The following is a 19,486-nucleotide window of genomic DNA, read 5'->3' as shown; positions in this document are numbered from 1 at the left end:
CGGTGATTTTATGGCTTTTGAGCTTTTAAGTGCTGGATTCTTTTAAATTCATTCCATTCTTGCTGACGGACTGATTTACAGGACTTGACTCACAAGTGACTCATTTTCTGACTCCTAAAGATATTAATCATGTTTCAACCACTTCTCCAAAATCTTGCATAGCCAATTCAATGCGAGCTATTAAAGTCAAAAACACTCTTGCTCACGAATGAGCTACAATGCTCATGTCTGTATCTCAGTTTGACTTTGTGTATTATCTTCACTCATCACAGCACCCGATCACTTAGCAACAACCATGACACAATATGGGTGCCAAGCATTAATATTGAACTCATCATTTTCACAGTCTAGAATTTGGCACGAAAACAGATCTCTCAATAGATACGGCTATCTATAATCCCAGAGGCTTTTAAGAAGATTAGCACAAATGTGCTCTGTTTCAAAACACATGAAACATTTCTGTTAAAAACATGTGAAAAAATAGACACGTGACAGTGTAGTGTCCTCAAATTTTTAATCTGTTCATTTTTTCATGTAAACTTTGAATTGCTAACTTTCGGTTATTCTTGTAGTTATGCGTGGATGACAAAGTCTACATCCAATGGCTCAATACTTTTGTGTTTGAATCAGTAAGTCATGGGGCCAAACCCAACTCCAGAATATGAGCATATAACCCAGACTGAAAGGTAGTTATGGGGTTTTACAACATCATAAAATGGAGTTGAGTTTTACTAGCGCAGGGGAAATTTTGAAAATTGCAGCATTGCATTAGAGTTGCTGGTGCTTTACGTCAGGAGGCCATGGACTTTGTCAGTGTAGATTTTGTGAAAAGCAGGGCATGTGAGATATGGTCCTGCAGTCTGATAGCTGAGATAAAAGGTAGAATGTGTGTTTGGAATCATTGTTAGCAGCAAGAACAGGACGAGCAGGAATCCAATGTTATTGGTGGAGGTGGTTGACAGATAACAGGCGCTCCTAATTTGTATCTCAGCTGTACAAAATTATGTTTCTATTATTTGGCTCCTGTTTTATTTGGGCAATTAAGTAACGACTTTTGGGTGTATTATATTGCACTCCATGGGTATGGTTTTCAACGTTTGCACTCGCCAGCTCTGGTGATATCATGCATTCATTTTAATTAGCAAGAAATGGTGTGTTAGATGAGCAGCAATGGAATACAATGACACAGCTTTCCTCTTCCTGCAGATGTCCCAAGAGGTGGCAAAAAGGGGAAATAATAGGGAAAGCTGGCCCTGAAGAGAAACATATCTCTTTCTTGCTATGTCATGTATTAGGTTCTGGGTGACCAGTTCCATGGTGATCTTCTTTGCCGCTCCCAATGACAGCACTTAAGTGATCAATTAATGTCTACTTCAGAGCCTCAACTCACCTTATACCCAAACACCTATCTCACTAACAGGCAAGAATGATGGCAAGTTTCCTCACCAGGATGACCTGCTTGCCTGCTTGGTTGTGTGTAGGAGCTTTCCATGGCCTCTGTTCCAACAAGACATTGAAATGGGGAAGATTGGTTGACTTCCAAGAATTCCCCTCATCCCATGACCCCCCACTTGCAACAAGCATATTAAAAAAAACTGTTACCATCTAATGTTAAGAGGCCTATGATTCACCAATAAACTCTCCTACATTTGGCTGTCTGCTCCTAATGAGCTGATTACTGGAAAACAGGCTGTGTTTGTTCAGTAGTGTGGATGGCATTTTAATCACTGTGTCACATGCTCGCCCCATGACAATGGGTGTCACTTCTTGAGCAATGGCAAGTATTATCTTTAAAGTGGGAACATGGGCACAACATTGGAAAAATTAAGCAATAGATGGGAGGGATGAAATGCAAATGTGAATGGGATTCCTTTTGTCATGTTGTTTGGGAGAAAGCCCCTCAAATTAGATTTCAAAAACTTATTGAATTGGAAAATAATTACTGAAAAAATATGGGGGGTTTGAGAATCTCTTGCCACAGTATCATCTACTGGTTTGTAGCTGCAACTGCGTTTTGACAAGGAATTGTTTCTATTCAGATTGCCCTTATAAATGTTTACACATAGATTTTCATCACATACATTCATATTTGCAGCTTCAATGTTAGATATTATCATAAAATGTTTGACTCAAAATGTGAAACTGGAAGTAAGGTTTACAGGCAGAAAGTGCATACCACCTCCAAGTCTCCATATTGTAATTAACAGCAGAATCAATTAAGGATCGCAAAGTAAAAATCAACACTCAACACTTTCAAAGATTTGATGTTGTGTCATTGATATCAGGATAACAATTAGGATGATAAATTTGAAGTTGCATTATGTATCATCTTTGTTTTAAAGTGGGCGATAGCAAGTGCTTATCATCTCTTTTGATGAGAAAGAGACAAAACAGAGGTGTTAGTTAGACTAAATACAATAAGATTCCTTAGGATTTGATAACTGAAGAATTAAGCAAGCCTGCAAGTAAAACTGTAGTTGGATATAAGTGACTGCATTTCACATTCACCATCCTGATAGGAAATAAATCACCATTCCCTTACCTTCGCTAAATAAAAATCTTGACACTCCCTCCCTAACAGCTCTGTGGGTGTATTTATGTCAGATTGGCAGGAACGATTCAAGAAGATACTTCACAACTGCCTTATCAGAGGCAAATAAAGATTAACTTTGCCCAGCTAAAAAAAAAACAAATCTCCAGACGCATGATTTTAAAAAAACTTATTAAAATTTTATATAATGTTTTGATGTAAGATGTTTAATGGAAGCATAATTCGTATTGGTTGACACTGAGCATAAGAAAGAGACAGCAAGACAGGTGACTAAAGTCTGATCACAGAGGAGGGTGTTATGGAGAATGAAGACATGTTCTCCAATGGTGAGATGTTGAATGTGAGGGATGTGCAAGAATGACACTATTGTGTGGAGCTTTCTGAGAAGATTACATCAGTAAGGCAGGAGTTGGACCATGGAGTTTTATTTAATCTCTGTGAATTTTATTTACTTTTCACATTATACCTCTTTGATTTCCTCCTTCTCCTGCCTTCTGCATGCTATCACTGCATTACTACGTCTTTCTGCAGTAAAGGATACAGAGCTTTCTGAAATCTCTACAATCACTGGTAAATACTTTTTGCGTTTAGTCAATGAAAAAATAAATTCAAATATCTTGAAGTATACTTGTCTGCAAACAGGTAAAGCTTATCCAACTGCTGCTTGACCTACTCTTGTAAAAAGAATTCATAAACATTTGGTCAGGTGTTACATAATCAGAATTGCTGAAGTAATTGATTTGGCTTGATGAAACATGATATGACTGTTGGATGATTGTTTGACACTACCTTTTTTTAGTTGGCTCAAATAGCTACTATTCAATTGTTATAATTTAACTTTGTGTCCTTGCAATGCAACATTCCTCATTGTGTGTTAACACTTGTTGATAGTCTGTTATTGTGAATAATCATGTCCAGAAGGGTATATAGAGTGAATCATTGTTTGAGGAACAATCCCTAAGTTAACAAGGCACCTGCAACTCAGCTGTTTAATGGCATGATGAATAGTGCAATGACATACTGCTCATATTTACAAAGAGATTATGTTATGCATAAAGTAACATTTGGAACATAAGGGGAAAGCTAGCTAAATGGCTTATTAGAGGCAAGTTAATCTTTTAGGTGTGGAGGGTCCCAGGCTCAATGCTAAATTCCTATTGAGTTATCTTTGTTGTACAATTGACCCGTGTTCCTGAATGAAGAAGGCATAAGATCAATAAATTTATTAACTTCCACAAATTCATCTGGCTAAATATTGCTTACTAAATGCAGAACTGCAGTAGTTCTGCCAATGCAATAAATATGGTGTGATTTGTCAGATTGGGAACTTAAAGTCATGACACCAGTCTTCTGTAATGCAGTAGACAGGCAAACAGGACCCTACCTGTTTTTTAAAAAAATGATCAAATAAGATACTTAAGACTACAATTGATCAGGATAAAATTTCCCCCATGCTATAGTACGTTGGGTTCATGAGAAACACAGCCAGTTAGAATTCTGCTTTTTTCTACATGGACTGCTGAAAAGGCAATGATAAATTCTGCAAATTTCACTGTGCCTGAGTTTAGCAATGGAGCTTGTTGACACTTGAGTATTGTGCTTTTCATATAATTCCCCTCTGATTTAAGCAATTCTTCCAGCAAATAAAAAGGAAATGCTCTCTACATCATTGAGCACTGCCCCATTAGGGCTCCACAGCTCATATACCAAGAAATGGAGTACAGATAAGAACACATTTCTATTGTTATATCAGTCAGCTTCTGAATTTTGTCCTCCATGATGGTCAACGTTCTCTCAATAAAAGAGGTCACACGTTCTGAAGAAACATCATTGCTGTACGCCCAGCCTGGATGGACTCATCCAATATTCAGGCTAGAGTTGACTCTCTTCAACAGGCTGGGGCTCAGCATGTAGGTCACCTCCAGCATACGGCTGACTGCCAAAGATATGCTCCATCTCAGTCTCCAACAGCTGTTTGTGCAACCGTGTTGTGTTCTTGACAAGAAGTATATTCCTTACAGCCAAGTCACCTATGTCCAATGAGCATCATTCCTAGTAAGCCATGCAGCTGAATTGTTGCGTGTATAGAATGTCACGCTGTTGTATGTCTTCCCTTTCTGGAATATGTTGCTCCACATAGACCTCAGAACTCTATGCAGGAAGAAAAAAGATTAGAGGGAACACAGCCAGAGAGGTGTAACTATGCTGGTGCTAGATGTGAAGCAAAGATGTGACACTGCACCCTCTGAGGTGAGATGTCCTGTCCCGTCTCACTTGTGTGAAAAACACGAAGGAAAATTAGGGCCTTCTCTAACCTCTGAGCTGGTTGTACTGAGAACCATTTCATCATCGCAAGCATTGGAATGATTGGAACCTTACTCTCTTTAATCTTGAGGCACACCTTTCTCCCTGGTGTTTGCAAGCTTTCAAAGTCACAAACCATAAATGTCCCCAGTTTGATGGATTGTCTCTTCCCCAGCTCCTTCAGAACTGTTTGCTGTAATTATGGAAATGTGCCATTGGAATCTCATCACTGCAGGGCCATCCTCAATCTCAGCTGGACTTGTTGCTTGGCTCTGATCATTGACAGCCAAGTCCAGGATCACCACCTCAATGGGTGTCAGTATGGTCACATTTAGACCCCCATCTTCCGTCCTGGTCCTCAATACAATTTCTACCTTTTCTTCCTGCACTTAAAGAGGGATTTATTAAGATTGTGCTATGCTCCAATTATGCCTTCAAATTTTATATTTTGATACCAGCATGCTTTCCTCAATGCTTATGCCACATGCAGGTTTTGCAATTCTTCCTCCCACCTTCGTATCTCAGGTTATTTTGCAAAGGGGCATCTCTGCATCATGCTGCCTTACTTTTGTGAGACATAACACAGTCACATCATAGACTTCCAGTAGTATTCAAAATAGACAGGCAGGAGTCTGGGAAAACACAGCAAGCCAGGCAGCTTTAGGAGCTGGAGAAGTCGACATTTCGGTTGTAATCCTCCTTCAGGACTGGGGTGGTGGGTGTTGGGTGAGCTGCAGATAAATGGGGTGGCGGGAACAGGGTGGTGAAAGATGATAGGTGACAGGATAGGTGAAGACAGGCAGAGGGTGCAACCTGGTTGATCAATGGGAGGAATGAATCCGGTTGGTGGCTGGAAGGAATGGGAGGGAGGGGGAGGAGCTGGGAAGGGTGTTGGGGGATGGGAAGGGAGGCTCTTCGAAATTGGAGAACTCAATGTTGAGTCCTCTGGGCTGTAGGCCGCCCAGGCAGAAGACGAGATGTTGTTCCTCCAATTTGCAGTGTATTTAGTAGTACTCAAGCAGGTATATAAAAGACATCCTGATAACTAAAGGGACTCACTCTTCAGTCCCAGCTATGTGGCTGAAACTCATGGTTATTGAATAACTTCAATTGAACAACTTTGCATTCTTTCCTCAGTCTACTTTCAACCTTGACACACTAAGCAACAATGTAGCTCCAGGCTTACTTCCAACCTGACTGTACTCTTGACGTCTATCAAAATCTGAGTTCCAGAAAGAATCGTGTGATTCACCAGAGAGCTGAACTAATTCCCAGTCTTCATGAATTAGGTTGCTGCAGCTTAAATTGCATCCTAGTTCTTGCAAAAGGAAATTTGGTCGAACCAGCTAACTGCAAGAAATCAATGGACATAAACTTACTGGATGTGAATTAGCCATACTAAATGGCACATAGTGTTCATAAAGGGACATAGACAAGTGAATTGGCAGATGGAATATGTGAGATTGTGCACTTTTTCAGCAAAAGTAGAGGAGTTAAATATTATTTAAACGGAGAATGTTGAAAGCCACATCCTGGTAGAACTTGGGAATCCTTGTGAAGGAATCATAAAAAGATAACATCCAAGATCAGCAGGTAATAGAGAAAGCAAATGGGATGTTAGCATTTATTTCAAAGGAAATGGAATATAAAAATAGGGAGCTCTTGTTAAAACTATACAAGACACTAGGTGGGCCCAGCTGAAATACTGGAACAGTTTTAGTTCCCTTTTTGTAATGAAAAATATGTCCTGGGCATGGAGGGATTTTCTTTATGACGTGAGTTTGAGTAGGTTTGGTTGCACTCATTGGAATTTAGAAAGAAAGGCAACCTTATTGAAACATACACGATTCTTAGGGGTTTTGACAGGTTAGATGAGGAGAGGCTGTTTCCCCTGCATGAGAGTCTAGGACCAGAAGACATAATCTCAGAGTAAGGAGTCACCCTTTCAGGTGAGGATTTTTTCCCCCCACAGAGTGTAGTGATTACTGCAGAGTAATCGTGGCTGTCATTACATTTATTTAGGACAGAGATAGACATTTTTAATAAGTAAGGGAATAATGTTTTGGGGGATAACACAGAAAATTCAAGTTGAATAATATCAGATCAGCCAAGATCTCATTGAACAGCAGAGCAGACTTAAATGAGCTGAATGGTCTATTTCTGCTCCTATGTCTTATGTACTATTGACCTTGGCCTACTCCTACTGTTTTTTTGTTATCTGTAGTCAGTATATATAATGTTCTTGTTATTTGTACTTTGCACTGAGTTATTTCAGTACAAATAGGTTTGTTGATAATTTTCAGAATCTTTAATGTATGGTGCGCAATTGCAAAAGGAAACGTACTGGTTTTCCATTCATGTTTATAACATGTTTAGGGGTTATTATCGGAATTTGATATTTTCCGTGATCGATTAATTCTTCAGAAACTTATCAAGAAGCACGTTTTATCAGCTGCATTAGAAAATTTGCTAGCTAATTTGTATTTTATTCAACATCAGAAATTAAAGTGCACGGTCAATAAGGTACTGGGATACATGTCCAAATCCTATAGTTGGATTTCTGGCCATTCAGTGTTATAAGCATGAGTTCAGGTTGATGGCCTTGATTATTTTGGAATCTCAAAATATATGTCAGCATTAAAATGCAACTGCTAACATCCAAATCCATGTATTTGTACCAGACTAAGCTGATAAATCATTAATAGAATATTCTGGACTTGCCTGATTTCATGTCTTGTTACTGAATCTATCACAGAGCGTTGAATTGACTTTGAGTTCCAGTTGTCAACTGTATCAACTTAAGGCCACCTTGACCCAAAGGTAATCTTGCTTATCTTCTCTGCTCCCTGACTCCTCAACTTCCACAAAGTTAATCAGCAGAAATACATTAAGGCTATCTGGTAAATACCATTTAACCTTACAATACTAGGTGAGTTCTGTTATTAACATGAAGTGAATAGAAAATTGTGTTGATTCCACATTTCAATATCGAATCTGGAATTCTTCACATTATTATAGCTTGCTCCCTTTACAATTCATTAAATTTAGCACATGAAAGTCTGCAGAATATCTTTTTTTCTTAAACTTTCTCTCAAATGAGCATCTCTGTTCTTTGAAACTACAGATTTCAACACCATAAATGCCCCAAATTTTGTCAGCAGTCACTAATTGTCAAGAAGTGTTTCATTGGTCTTGTCTATTTGTTTGCTTGAAAGGAGAAATTACCTTTAGCAGTTGAAACCAATGCCTGTAAAGTGTCACCTCCTTTCAAGTTTACCTCAGATCTTTGTCTTAACCTTATATCTTCACAAAGTGGTGATGAGATGCAAATATGTTCATGGAGAACCCACGGCCCATATTTCTACCAGATGTTTTCTTTTCAAAAACCAATAAGTGTGGTGGGGGAGGTTGCTTCTTCAGGCAATCTTTCATTTGAGTTGACATTTAAAATAGCCCTTGACCATTTCCTGCCACTAGGTTTCCCAATTGATCTGTTTTCCATAAAATAATTTAAATTGTCTGGTCAGGTCATAACAAATGTTTGCAATTAGTGCAGATTTTTTTCAATTCCTGCACTTCAATACATGTGCTTCCATCAGACAAGAAAAGTTGAAAAAAATTGTTGCTGTGATAAATAGTATATGGTCTCTCTGACTTCCCTCTTAATACAATGATTTCTTATGTTACATCAGTGGCACAGGGAAATAATTTGAGAATTTAAAACAATTGGTGTTTAATAACATGCTGTAGAATATGAAAAATTGATTTCTGCCTGAGTTCTTAACTTTTTTTTGTAAAAAGGTGCTCCAGTTAAACAACAGGAAACAGATGGCCTCTTTTTAATGTTTTATTTGGTTTGAAAGAAGACAAGTCAAATGGAGAATAATTAACTAACAGGAAATCACAACTTCGGTGCAAAGAAAATATGCCTTTTGCAGTCAAACCTTCAGCTTATTGGAATGTAGAACAACTTTTTTTCAAAATTATATAAAGCCAGGTATATGCTAATCAGAGTTGAAAGACCTGAGCAATTGTTCTCTTTCAGATGGGATAATTCTATGTCAGAGAATGTGCACAAAACCTTTGATATAAGTATCTTGAAAGAGGAATTTATTTGTCAGTATCTGTCTTTGGTGGGTTTTCCCATCTAACCTGATGCCTTTGCCTATTTAAATGGTTAATGAGTTTGTGAATTTTCAGGAACTATTGTTTCAGAATGAGCAGGGCTGCTGGCTGTTTTTATTTTGCCCTAACCTTCCCTCACATGCTATTTCTTTCTTCCTCTTCTCTTACTCTCACTCTTTTATCATGTTTCCTTTGTTCCCACATTTCTCTATGTTCCTTTTTTCTTTCTCTTTCTCACTCATCTTTTTTCTGTTTTCTCGCTTTCTTTTTTCCTCTGATTTCTTTTTCTCTTTACTTTGTCCTTCTATTTCACTTTCTCGGTAAAGAAAAGCAATCCTTGAGTGCTATGGTGGCTCACTGGTTAGTACTGCTGCCTCACAGCCCCAGGGACCCAGGTTTGATTCCCACCTCGGGCGATTATCTGTGTGGAGTTTGCACGTTCCCCTTGTGTCTGTGTGGGTTTCCTCCAACCATCCAAAGATGTAAGTCAGGCAAATTAGCCACACTAAGGTGCCCATAGGTGTATTAGTCAGGGGTAAACATTGGGTAGGGGAATAGGTCTGGGTGGGTTACTCTTTGGAGGGTCGGTGTGGACTTGTTGGGCTGAAGGGCCTGTTTCTATACTGTAGGGAATCTAATCTTAAACAATTAAAATGTTCAAGTGTCACAGACTAATTTTTTTTCTTATGGTTCTTTGATAAAGACACTGTCTGTTACAGAATAAAGCTATATAGATCCAAAGTTCCCAAGTTAGAATCACGCTCTTCACTGAGTTATGGGTGAAGACCCTTTGACTCTTTTCTTGACTCTTAAACAAAGAAGGGAAAAATCAGCTTTGGCTCCTAATCGAGCTCACCACTAGCTAATCACTTCTAGTAGAGACATGATAGATTGGAATGAGATACAGATCAAATGGATGGGATGTCCCCTATACAGTGAAAAGCTGACCCACAGTCAACCTCCAGATTCCCGCATGCCAATGGTTACTTGAGAAAGCTACTAAAATGACTTTTACTATGTGAATAATTTCACATAGCATTTTCTTTACATTTTAAATACCCAAAAAAGATTTGACAGACTAGATGGCATTGTGCAGAAATAGAATTGCTTTCACACAAAGCCTTTTGCAATCTCTATATCTTAAGCATTGTATAGGTTTAAGTTAACTGACTGTCTTCATCCACTGTCCTGGTGCACTGGGCATCTGTCTGTCTCAGTGATGATTGTTTGCTCCCCTGAATGTCTCTTCTGCATGGAACATCATCTTTTATGGTTGTAAAGGCTGATTCTTGAGTGGCAGTCTATTCTGCGGGTAGTACAGATGAACTGAGTTGGCACAATCTTGACCGATTTTGTTATATGACTTCTGCTGGTTTATCTGCAATCTTGTAGTTTATTTTTTCCTTGGTGTTTTTCCATGTTCTTCCTGATTAATTGCCTCAAGGCACTGTGGTCAGCATTGAGGACTTCCTGTGCACAGACTCTGATTCTGGTCAGCAAGACGTCTCACAGGCAGCCTTACATCATGGGCATTGTCAACTTCTTGTCCTGTGCTGACAGTAATTTCATTGTAGAGCATGTATGAAGGTTTATTTGGAAAGAGCTGTTTATTAAACTTCCCTACTTCTTTGGTAGTTTATTTGATAATAACTATAGATGATGAACATCGTTCTAAGTTGTGCCAATAACGCAGATCAGTTAGTTAGGTAGATTAGTTTCTCACCATTCAGTTTAAACAATGCTGTGAATTGCTGGAAAGAGGAGTAAATTGCTTTGTAATGGGGCATCTTGGGCTTGACAGAATGCTGGGACTAACAGTCTCAGTTTAACCAATGAGATTTAGAGATTGAGGGAAAAAAACATAACAAAGAAGAAAATATGGTGAATTCGACCAAATAAGATACTGAGACTACAATGAAAATTGGGAAAGAGAGATCAGATTAAAAGATGTGGAGGTGCCCGAGACACAAGCTTGTGTTTCCAAATAAACCTGTTGGACTTTATCTCGGTGTTGTGTGATTTTTGACAGACTAAAAGAGACAGAGAAAAAGGGACAAAGGTAATGTAACATCCTTTTCTAAAACAAAAGTTTGCAGTTTAAGGAACTGCAGAAGCAATTTGGGGCCTGAAGGAGTGAGACCTTGGTTTCAACTGTTCCCTTTTCTGGGCCTCTGAGGGTAAGCAGCATTGCAGAAGCATAAACCTCCTCATTAGGTACTTGTGCTATTAATTGTCAGTCCCTATCTTCTACAGTGAGTTTCATTGGGAATAAATGTGGTGTTGCAACAATATTTTGAAACTCAGAAGGAAATTGATGGTGTGCTGCCCAATATTGTGATTATAATTGTTCAGTAATTTCTGATAACCTTGAATTCTTGGGGTATCTCTTCCCGATTTGCAATGACATGCATCTTAAAAATCACTGTCACTTTCACAACAATTCTGGCCCATTGATTTTCAAGTTTGAGAACCCAAATAAGATACTGAGACTACAATGAAAATTGGGAAAGAGAGATCAGATTATACATTTTAAAATCAGATTTCTTTTAACTTATTTAAGCCTTGTTAAATGTCTCATCAGTAATTTGCTTCCAATGTTGTACCTAGTGTATTTGAAATATGTGGAACTTCTGCCCAGCTGGTCTGATCTGCAAAAGAGACGCAAACTGAGCAACAAAAGCAATGTGACAGCAAATGTGTTGTGCAATACAGAAAAAATCTTCTGCTGTAGACCTTGTGATGCAGATAGCTGGAGGCATGAGGAAGGAGTGGTGGGGGGGGGGGGGGGGGGGGGGGAGGGGGAGGGGGTTGGGTGGTGGGAGGAGTTCATTGACAAAGTTTATCACACCAATCAGTTCACAGGAGACTATGATTCTTTATTGTGTCTTCTTGAATTGAAGAAGAAAGCAGAAATCTCGTGGTCTGTGACTGAGTTTGGTGCCTGCTGATGTACCCTAGCAGCAATTGGAACTGAACATGTCAGATCGCAAAAGAGAAAAGCATGAGATCTCTGCAACAATGGCTGACACACTTTAATACAAGGTAAGTTAGTTCTTTCACTTACGTTCCACAGGCATTAAGATCATAAAGTGAAATATATATTACAACATAGAATGTTTCCTTTTCCCCTTTAAGCAAATCTTGTTTTAAGTACTTACCAGATGTTGCCAACTTTGACACATAAGGACCATTTGATTGTTCATTTACAGAGGTGCAACACAATATGTGTATTAATGCAAAAACACCAGTTAATGGATGGTAAAAATTGAGAAAGGATTGTTCTGTATCCCAGTCCCCCTCCTGCCTCAGCTCTGTTCAGTTCATATTGTACTTTGTACAACCAAATTAAGTGAGGTTAACAAAGGCTTTAGTTAATGAGTTCAGAAATGTTGGCACATTGCAAAACAGAGTTCAATTTAAATTTGACTAACTCCAATTAGCTGTTCAATGTTATGTTTTGCTGTGACATTACTGCCATTAACTGATGTAATGTAATTTAGATGCAAAAGGATGTGTAATGGCAAAACTATTAAAACTTGCAAATTTATATTGGCAATCAGAGAAAAAAAGTACATTGTAACATTCCTGTTTTTCTGAAGTCAGTGAAGTAAGCTGGGCCTGACATCTCCCTCAGCGTCAATGGTATTCCACCTAAACACCATTCTGCATGCGTGAGGCATGAAAGTGAGAGCCAAAAGATTACATCCCAGTTTTTTTTTAAAACACCTTTTTCCTGAGAAAATCATTCATGCAAGGTATGGCTTTAAGCATGTCAGTAATGCTCCACTTATTTTCCAAGGAGCTGTCCCTCGTGTATAGGTGTTGTAAGCCTTTCAATTAAAGTAGCAATGAGAGGATAAGAACCCACAAAATTCAAAATTATACATGTGTTGTTTGACATCTACAGATGCACAGATTCCACCTTGGGTTACTGCGTGAAGAGATCGGGGAAAGAATGTTGGTCTGTTCTTACCGTTTAAGCCAAGGCTAGCATTAGAGAATTGACCAGAGCTGTAAACCTGTTGAGCACCTGTTGCCATGGGGATTCTGAGAGCTTTGAGTCAAAATAGGAATTCTCTAATGACCCCCACTTACACAATAGTATACCTAAAAATGAAGCTGCTGTGAAATTTTGAATAGGTTGCTGGTAAAATTACTGGCAGTAGCATTGGCCTCTGTTACTTTTCAGTAAGTTACAAGTTCTGCGTCTGATAGCAGCTTCCACAAGATTTGATATGTAGCTTATTTAAATTGACTGTACCAGAATGATCGATAATTTTTTGTCTTGAGCATAGCAGGGTACCACCATGGCTACCAAATAGGATGTAGTATTTCAACATGCCCCAGGCATAAAGCTGCTGATTTGAGATGATTATTTCATGTTGCATCTATCAATTTTCATTTCTAAAATTAATCTGAGAAGCAGGTAATCCGCAATGCTGGTGTTACCAGTACTCAATGGAGTGTTGAAAATGCCCAATTCAAGCTTGCAAATGATTTTATTGTCAGAAGTAAACAGACAAGACTACTTATTTGATGACAAAATGATCTTGCACTAGCCTCAGTTCGCAGGAAATGAAAATCAAAGCACTGGCGCAATAAAGGCTGCAATTGTTATACAAAGAGAATATTCCCGTGTCAGCCATTGTGAGTGAGCTTGTGAACTCCAGCGAAGATCGCATTGACTGATGACAGTGAAGCACATCTGCTTCACTTTTCTTGTATAATGCAACAATTTTCTTCTGCGGTCTATAAGGAGACCTCATCAACTGCAGATTAATTTTTAAAAAAAGAAGGCTGACAGAGGTAAAGGATATAGATCAACCACACAATGAAATGAAGGTATATTCCCATGGGAATGCTTTCACAAGCATTAAAGCAGTTACCTCTGTTTTGCCTTTTGAAATGTCTGCTGACAAGCTGCAGGATTTGTTTTGACATAAAATGCAATGAATTCTACTATTTTAAGTAAGATTGGTATTTACAGGTCGGTGTAGATACAGACATTATGGTTCTAGTTCATTTAGACCTTTTCTTTTTAAGTAAATTCATGGCCCAAATGTCTCATAGTTAGAGTGTATGTTTAAGGCTGGATATTTTTCGATGTGAGTAAAAGCCTATCTTGTTGATATTGTGGCTCTAACGCCTATAAAGGATATCTATCACTGTATTGCTTGAAATAAGTGGACAAAGTTATTTTCAGCAGAAATCACGTCACACATCTCTGTCATGAAGCATGCTAAATGACATCTTAGTGTGTGGGTTAGTGCACATGAAATCCATGTGCACTGAAAGTTTGCAGAGCATGATGCCAGTCACGAGCAATGTGGCTGATTTGATACCAGCTCTGCCATTGTTGTCCCTGCCAATTTCCTTCTAGGTTGCATCTATCCATTTTCATTTCTAAAATCAATCTGAGAAGCAGGTAATCTGCAATGCTGGTGTTACCAGTACTCAATGGCGTGTTGAAAATGCCCAATCCAAGCTTGCAAATGATTTTATTGTCAGAGGTAAACAGACAACAGTGGGCATGCAGCCACTTAGCAAACTGGAATGCACAATGCAGGGAACAAACTGGCTAGCGTAAATCAATGTTACAATCTTAAAAGGACTGCCAAGTGCAATAAAAAGTGAAATTGCAGACAATATTGCTCCATGCTTAAATCAATTCCTCCTCTTAACCTCCAACAAATGATCATGAATTATCATCAAGTAGAGAGATTGAAGAAGTTGGAAATCTTCGCCTTGGTGAGAAGAAGGCTGAAAGGAGATTTGGTTTTCAAAATCATGAGCGGGCTGGATAGAGTAGGTAAGGAGAGGTTGTTCCTGCTCTTAAAGGAACAAGATGAGAGAGCATGGATTTGAACTGATGTGCAAATGAAGCAAGGATGACGTGAGAAAAACGTTTTTTTTGCTCAGTGAGTAGTTAGGGTTTGGAATGCACAGGCTGGAAGCGTGGTGGAAGCTGGTTCAGTTGAGATATTCAAGATGGGCAATAGCTGAATATTAAAATAGAAATAAAGTACAAGTACGTGGAGAAAAAACAGGAGATTGGCACAAAGTAATGATGCTCTCATTACTCATTTGAAGAACGGGTGCAGGTAAGATGGGCTGAAAGGCCTCAATAGTTCTATGATTCAGTGACATGAGGAGCCCTCTCTCGTCAGCATGGTTAAAAGAAATCAATGACTACCTACAGTACTACATATTTATAATCTCTGATAGTTGTTACAGTTCCATACATGTCCATACTTTCCAACACATATACATGTATTTTAGGCATTGCTGGCCATAATTGTTTCAAGTTTCAACTGTCTACACAGGATGGTATGGCAGCTGTTAAGCACATTTTGGTCAGTTCAAGTCTTCCACAACCTAATTATATTTAAGCATAAGTTTGCTTGAAACTAAACATGATTAAATACATTGGTTAGGCCACTTTTGGAATATTGCACGCAATTTTGGTCTCCCTCCTATCTGAAGGATGTTGTGAAACTTGAAAAGGTTCAGAAAAGATTTACAAGGATGTTGCCAGGGTTGGAGTATTTGAGCTCCAGGGAGAGACTGAATAGGCTGGAGCGTCAGAGGCTGAGACTGTTTTCCCTGGAGCGTCGGAGGCTGAGGGGTGACATTATAGAGGTTTATAAAATCAATCCTCCCACTTTCTCCAAACAAAAGGAGTAGCCATGGGCACCCGCATGGGCCCCAGCTATGCCTGCCTCTTCGTAGGGTATGTGGAATAATCCATCTTCCGCAACTACACTGGCCCCACCCCCCATCTTTTTCTTCGCTACATTGATGACTGTATCGGCGCTACCTCGTGCTCCCACGAGGAGGTTGAACAGTTCATCCACTACACTAACACCTTCCACCCCGACCTCAAATTCACCTGGACAGTCTCGGACTCCTCCCTCCCCTTCCTAGACCTTTCTGTTTCTATCTCAGGCGACCGAATCAACACGGACATCTACTACAAACCAACCGACTCCCACAGCTACCTGGACCACACCTCCTCCCATCCTGCCCCCTGTAAAAACGCCATCCCATTCTCCCAATTCCTTCGTCTCCGCCGCATCTGCTCCCAGGAGGACCAGTTCAAAATACGTACAACACAGATGGCCTCCTTCTTCAAGGACCGTAATTTCCCCCCCGACGTGGTCGACGGTGCCCTCCACTGCATCTCCTCCACTTCCCGCTCCTCCGCCCTTGAGCCCCGCCCCTCCAACCGCCACCAGGACAGAACCCCACTGGTCCTCACCTACCACCCCACCAATCTCCATGTACAGCGCATCATCCGCCGTCACTTCCGCCACCTCCAAACAGACCCCAGCACCAAGGATATATTTCCCTCCCCTCCCCTATCAGCTTTCCGTAGAGACCACTCCCTCCGCGACTCCCTTGTCAGATCCACACCCCCCACCGACCCAACCTCCACTCCCGGCACCTTCCCTTGCAACCACAGGAGGTGCAACACTTGCGCCCACACCTCCCCCCTCACTTCTCTCCAAGGCCCCAAGGGAAACTTCCATATCCGCCACAGATTCACCTGCACCTCCACCCACATCATCTACTGCATCCGCTGCAGCCGGTGTGGCCTCCTCTATATTGGGGAGACAGGCCGCCTACTTGCGGAGCGATTCAGAGAGCACCTCTGGGCCACCCGGACGAACCAACCCAACCAACCTGTGGCACAGCATTTCAACTCCCCCTCCCACTCCACCGAGGATATGCAGGTCATTGGACTCATCCACCGCCAAACCACAACAACCCGACGGTCGGAGGAGGAGCGTCTTATCTTCCGACTGGGAACCCTCCAACCGCAGGGGATGAACTTGGACTTCACCAGTTTCTTCATCCCCCCTCCCCCCACCTTGTCTCAGCCGGATCCCTCCAGCCCGGCACCGCCTTCCTGACCTGCAGTCTTCTTCTTGACCTCTCCGCCTCCATCCTACTCCGACCTATCACCCTCACCTTGACCTCTTTCCACCTATCACATTTCCAACTCCCCTCCTCCAAGTCCCTCCTCCCTACCTTTTATCTTCTCCTGCTGAACACTCTCTGCTCATTCCTGAAGAAGGGCCTGTGCCCGAAACGTCGAATCTCCTGTTCCCTGGATGCTGCCTGACCTGCTGTGCTGTTCCAGCAATAAAGTTTCAACTTTGATCTCCAGCATCTGCAGACCTCACTTTCTCCTCCTTTATAAAATCATGAGGGGCATGGATAGGGTAAACAGACAAGATCTTTTCTCTGGGATGGGGGAGTCCAGAACTAGAGGGCATACATTCTAAATTAAATATTGTGTATAAGATTAAAGTAATTGGATAGGAATTTCCTCATAGCTCAGTTCCTTCACTTGCATTTGCCTTTCCAAGTGTTCTTTCACAATGCTGCTCCAGTGACTAAGGCATGATTGTTGGGAGGCTGCTAACTTTCAGTGGGAGAGATGGCAGTTGGCTGTGGAGAATGTCTTTGAGCAGTTCTGGTCTTTGAAGGTCCAGTTTCAGATCATATCACAATCTGGGTGATCGTCAGGGTGGCAGCAATGGGATCATTATGCTGGATCATTCACCATTAGGATAAATAATTCTAATAGAAGGATTATGCACCACTGCGAAGTCCTCCAGGGAGCGCTTCAGCAATCTTAATAACCTGTCTGAGCTGGCCTACTGAGACACTGTGCAAGTTCCCTGAACACCAGGATCTAAAGCCATTCGGGCAGCAGTTTAGATTTAACCTGACCGTCTGCTACAGCACGTAGGAATTTGGTGCAAGCTGCATGTGCTGCACTGGAAACTAATGCATCAGTCATCAGGTGCTGTACTGGGCTGCATTCAGGAGTATCTTGAATGGACTTGACCATCAGATCCATGCCACAAAGGATTGATTCTAACTTCTGTGCACAACATGAATTTACCAGACATTGAATATAGCCAGGCTTTCATCGAGCAACCAGTTCAGTATGTCAACTTGTCAACCATTTCCTCTCGGCTGTCCCATCGAAATTCTCACCTGAGTCTACTCCAGCAGAGCTTCTCTCCAATTGTGCCCTCTGTTGAGCTGGCATCTACTCTAACCTTGTTCCTGCCATTGTTGCTGTGTATTTGGATCTAGTGTTGCTCCCCTACAAGTACAGATCTGGGCTCTATCGAATGCTGCAAGGTAGTCACAATGTCGGTACCTGAGCTAATTATTGTAGGTGTGAGATCAATAACAGTGTGCCTCACCATCTCCTTCCTGACTAAGGTTCAGTTCTTGAGCATCTGAAGGGGAATAAAGAGATACAAAGGGTAAGATTATAGTGATTGGCAAGAACATCATCTGCAACTTGAAAAGATTATTGTATGCGGAGGAAGTATGATATGAGGAGGATTAGGTGTGAGGAAGCTATCAACCCTATTTTTCCTTATCAAAAGGGTCGGCATGATGGCTCAGTGGTTAGCACTGCTGCCTCACAGTGCAATAGTCCTGGGTTTGATTCCACCCTCAGGCGGCTGTCTGTGTAGAGTTTGCACATTCTCCACATATCGGCGTGACTTTCTTCCCAAAGTCCAAAGGTGTGCAGGTTAGGTGGATTGGCCTCACTAAATTGTCTATAGTATCCAGGGATCTGCAGGCTATGTAGGTTAGCCATGAGAAATGGGGTGGTCTTTAGAGGGTTGGTGTGGACCCGAAGGGCTGAATGGCCTGTTTCCACACTGCAGAGATTCTGTGATCTTCAGTGGATTCAGCCTCTGTGCTGACCACATCCACAGTAATGGGCCTTTTGTTAACAATCAGTAATGCCATTCCCAGGGGATTTGATGGAAGTAGATGCACCTCTCAAACTTTGTTTAGTTCCTGCAGCCTCCCTTATGAGGGGAGCACATCACTGAGATTTATAGAAAATAGATGATGGCAAGAGTGTTGTGGAGGCAGCTCCACCTGAGGCCGTCAAAAGAGAATTGTATAAATATCCAAACAGAAAATCTTTCCAGAACTGTAAAGAAAGTAACACGAGTAGGACTAGGTGAGTTGCCTTTTTAGGAAGCCGACATAAACATGATGCACATAAAGGCGATCTTTGCTGTAACTGTTCTGTGATTCTATATCTTTCTCATTGTTGATGGCTTAAAGAGTGTGCTGTTGCGATGTATTAGTTGGAGATGAGGAAGTTGAAATGCTATGTATGATTGAATTACCTCATTAAGCAATGGGGTGAATGGGGTAGGTGATCGTTTTAAACCTTTTTCTCTCCTCTGGAACAGCAGCACTGAGTCACATTAATGCTGCAGCATAAGGCTCTGAGGCCTCTCATTACCAGGCAGATTGGCTGGCAGAAGCTAGTTATCCTGACTGGAAAATTACACATCACCTTTGGAAAAATTGTCCGGGGTCTGGAACTTACACTCATTAGTAGGAGTCAGGGATATTAGGTCATACTTCCATAAGCATGATGGCTGAATGGAAGATCCAGACTAATACCTTTTATTCAACAGTTGGGTACAGCTACTCTATTAGGTGGTGTTT

At 40.9% G+C, this 19,486-nt stretch overlaps 1 protein-coding gene across 3 annotated transcripts in view; it reads left to right on the top strand.

Annotated features, from left to right (window-relative positions):
• The window catches only part of LOC122555809 (beta-galactoside alpha-2,6-sialyltransferase 1-like), a 147,826-nt gene that overhangs the window by 5,608 nt on the left and 122,732 nt on the right, over nucleotides 1-19,486 (top strand). The window contains exons 1-2 of one of the 3 annotated variants that reach the window (XM_087993725.1): nucleotides 7,659-7,675; nucleotides 11,881-12,022. The exons of 1 other annotated variant lie outside the window; for it this stretch is intronic. The gene's annotated coding sequence lies outside the window, so the exon portion shown is untranslated. Of the gene's footprint in view, nucleotides 1-7,658; nucleotides 7,676-11,880; nucleotides 12,023-19,486 lie in introns of those variants that run through there. One more of the 3 variants, XM_087993724.1, reaches the window with a different exon arrangement.

This window comes from Chiloscyllium plagiosum, unplaced genomic scaffold (assembly GCF_037043375.1).
Source record: "Chiloscyllium plagiosum isolate Xiang-an unplaced genomic scaffold, Cpla_swu_hap1 HiC_scaffold_13, whole genome shotgun sequence".
Taxonomy (NCBI): Eukaryota; Metazoa; Chordata; class Chondrichthyes; order Orectolobiformes; family Hemiscylliidae; genus Chiloscyllium; species Chiloscyllium plagiosum.
This window is presented reverse-complemented; position numbering and strand designations above follow the sequence as displayed.